This window comes from Chenopodium album, chromosome 6 (genome assembly GCF_948465745.1).
Source record: "Chenopodium album chromosome 6, dcCheAlbu1.1, whole genome shotgun sequence".
In the NCBI taxonomy this organism is placed as follows: domain Eukaryota; kingdom Viridiplantae; phylum Streptophyta; class Magnoliopsida; order Caryophyllales; family Amaranthaceae; genus Chenopodium; species Chenopodium album.
The window spans coordinates 35,052,088-35,056,190 of record NC_137839.1 but is presented as its reverse complement, the minus strand read 5'-3'; positions in this window follow the sequence as shown (position 1 = coordinate 35,056,190).

The window sequence follows — 4,103 nt, the reverse complement described above, 5'->3', positions numbered from 1 at the left end:
TTCGCCTAGTCCATACTTTGGGTGGTTTGATTGGCTTGGTAGAATTTATACCTTAGGTAATATGACTTTTACCAAGTTAATCAAATCATAATAATGATTGCCCTTGGACTAGGTGGTACGCCGAATCAACACATAAATTGGCCGTTCAATTGGCTTTATTTGAGTTTGTCCGTTGAAACTATCGCTCGGACGCACTCAGGAAATTCCAAGTGTGATCTCAACTTAAAATTTTCATGTTCGGCTAGGCTGGAATGCCTTAGTATGCCCTTGCCCCACTATGTGGGTTTCACAGGGTACCTTACCCTTATCGTCCGCATTAATTTAGGGCGGACGCATTCATGTGAATTTTGGTATCAAGCTGCCCACTCTCATTTTATTTATTTTACTTTTGTTCTTCGACCGTGTTGCTATGTTGCAAGTAACCTACTTGCAACTTCCACGCGGCCTATCCGTATAAGTTATGACTGTACAAATAAGCATAAATTAAATGGAAAAATAATTATAACAATGTTTGACTTTTTCATTAATTTGTCAAAATTACATTGTCGTGGCCGTACGGCTTACATTGCTCGGTCAACAGACCTAGCTGTATACACAGCATTTGGCTAAGTAATTAAACATAATATTTCTTCAGATTGTCAGTGTTCCATGTGCGCGGGATGGGTCGGCCGTTCATGGATTCAAGACGGTAAGTCCAATCTCTGGCCTCTTCCCTGACTCGATAAGGCCCTTCCCAATTTGGGGTCAGCTTGCCATCCTCATTTGCTCGCCCCACCGCCTCCATCTTCCTTAGAACCAGATCTCCCAATTTTATCGGCCGCTTTGACACTCGGCGATTGTATGCCCTTGTCATCCGAAGACGATAGATTTCGTGTCTAAGCGCCGCATTGCCCCTAGCTTCAGGACGGAAGTCTAGAGCGGTCTTCATGGCTTCCCAATTGGCCGCTTCATCATATAGCATCACCCTAAGAGTGGGCTCATACATTTCAATTGGAAGGACCGCCTCAGCACCATAGACTAAGAAGAAGGGAGTCTCTCCTGTGGAACTTTTGGTCGTGGTTCGTATGGACCACAGCACATTAACCAATTCGTCAGCCCATAAGCCGCCTGCTCTTTCAAGCTTGCGCTTAATTCCATTGGAGATCAATTTGTTGTATGCCTCTACCTGACCATTTGCTTGTGGGCGGCCGACTGAAGCAAAGCAATGAGCTATGCCTTGGTCTTCCAACCATTTTTTGAGTTGAGGCGTTTCGAACTGAGGTCCGTTGTCAAACACCATAGACTGAGGAACGCCAAAGCGTGTAATGATACTCTTCCATATGAAAGCTGAAACATATGTCCACTTGATGCCCCGGACGGCCTCGGCCTCTACCCATTTTGTGAAGTAGTCTACTGCTACAAACACATACCGCCTCTGGCCGGACGCTGGTGTGTATGGTCCTAAAATGTCCATCCCCCATTTTGCAAAGGGGAGCGGACTACTGATGGCCGAAAGGCTTTTGGCGGGTCGATGAATTAATGTTGCGAACCTCTGGCATTTGTCACACTTCTTTACCATTTCCATTGCGTCCGACTTTAAGCTCGGCCAGTAGTAACCCAGGCGGGCAGCCTTTTCAGCCAAAGCTCGTCCTCCAATGTGAGAACCACACTGCCCCTGGTGAATATCATCCAAGACATCATACCCTCTCTCAGGAGTGATGCATTTCAGGTACGGCTTTACAAATGCCTTTTTGAACAACTCTCCTTGCTTAACTTCAAACCAAGCCGCTCTCTTTTTCATCAACCAGCTCTCTTTAGGATCGGCCGAGAGTAATCCGTCCTTCAGGTAAGATATGATCCGTCCATCCAAGTGGAGCTTCTATCAATTGCGTGTACTGGCTCAGCATCAATACTCCTCTTCTCTTTTACTTCCCAAAACAATGACCTGGGAGTATCACATGATGCTGAGGATGCTAACTTAGAGAGGGCGTCCGCCTGATGATTGGACGAACGAGGGACCTGCTGTAGGGTAAAATGATCTAGGCTCTCAGCCTCCTCTTTTACAATTTTCAAGTACTTTATCATGGCCGGCTCCCTCGCCTCAAAGTCTCCATTCACCTGGCCGACTACAAGTAGGGAGTCCGAGCATACGTCAATTTTTGTCGCTCCTGCCGCCTTACACATTCTTAGGTCGGCCAAGAGGGCTTCGTACTCGGCCTCGTTATTAGAGGCCTGAAACTGGAATCTCAGGGCATACTCAAACTTATCTCCTTCAGGTGACTGGCATATAACACCTGCGCCGCAACCAGTGGCTGTCGCGCTGCCATCCACGAACACTTTCCAGATTTGATCTCCGGCCGTCTGAAGATCCGGCCGAGTCATTTCAGCTAAAAAATCAGCAAAGGCTTGCCCCTTGATTGCTTTTCTTGGCTCAAATGTAATATCCAAGCCTCTCATTTCCAAGGCCCATTTGAGCATACGGTCGCTTGCCTCTAGCGTTGTAAATGGCTTCTTCAAAGGTTGGTCTGTGTAGACCACAATTGAATGTGCCAAGAAGTATGGCCGCAGCTTTTTTGATGCCATGTACAATGCCAAGCCAAATTTTTCAATGGGGGGATACCTTAGCTCAGCGTTATGTAGAACGTGGCTAACAAAGTAGACAGGGATCTGGCGGCCGTCCCGCTCAGCAAGTAGGACGACACTTAAGGAGTGTTCTGAGATAGCAAGATAGATGAATAGCTTCTCGCTCTTAAGTGGACTGACAAGCCGAGGCAATGTATGTAAATGGCCTTTTACCTGTACAAATGCTTCCTCGGCCTCCTCTGTCCACTCAAACATGGCTTTCTTTTTTATGGTTTGAAAGAAATAGCGGCACTTATCCCCTGATCTTGACAGAAATCTACCAAGTGCGGCCAAACAGCCGGTCAATCTTTGGACTTCTTTAATTGTCCTTGGTGACTTCATGTCCATGACAGCTTGGATTTTTTTCAGGGTTGGCCTCGATTCCACGTTGATCAATCAAAAATCCGAGAAATTTACCGGACTTAACACCAAAGACACATTTCTTTGGATTTAACATCATCTTATGCCGCCTGAGTTCGGTGAAAGTTTCTCGTAGATCTTTCAAATGGTCAGCCGGCTCTTTTGACTTGACAATCATGTCATCAATGTACGCTTCCATATTCCGGCCGAGCTGATCTCTAAAGACTGTGTTAACAAGTCGCTGAAAGGTAGCTGGGGAATTCTTAAGGATGAATGGCATAACTTTGTAACAATACAACCCCTGCTCAGTCACAAACGCTGTTTTCTCCTGGTCTTCTTCCCATAACGGAATTTGATGGAATCCGGAGTATGCGTCCATAAAGCTCATCAGGGCATGCCCGGCCGTCGAATCAACCAGACGGTCGATTTTAGGCAAGGGAAAGCTATCCTTAGGGCATGCCTTGTTTAGATCGGTGTAATCTACGCACATTCTCCAAGTTCCATTCGGCTTCTTGACAAGGACCACATTGGCCACCCATTCTGGGTAATAGCATTGCCGTATGAAACCAGCGTCCAGAAGCTTCTTGACTTCTTCTGCGGCCGCCTGATTCCTCTCTTCTCCATGATTCCTTTTCTTCTGACGGACAGGTTTTACGGTCGGATTCACAGCCAATTTGTGCACGGCCAGATCTGGACTTATACACGGCATCTCACCGACGTCAAATGCAAATACATCCTTGAACTCTCTCAATAATTGAATTAACTCATCCCCAAGCACACCCAAAGCTATAGTGCCCACACTAACCGTCCGACTTGGTTGATCGGGGTCAAGCACTATATCCTGGTGACTGCCGGCCGGCTGGGGACGTAGCTCTTCTGGCCGTCCGACAATCATTAGCTGCTATGCTTGTTCTATCTTGGTCGCCTTACGCTTCTGGCCGACCTGGTGTGTTGGGAGTGAGGTTCCTTCTTCTTTTGGCTCGGACAGTTTTGGTCAGCGCGCTGTAGGCTTAACCGCCAATTGATTTCATTCCTTAGCCATCTTCTGACTTCCTTGGATTGTACCTATTTTCCCGTCTGTCCTTTCAAACTTTAGCAGCATTAGGTGAGGCACAATGACTGCTTTTGCTGCATTCAGTGTA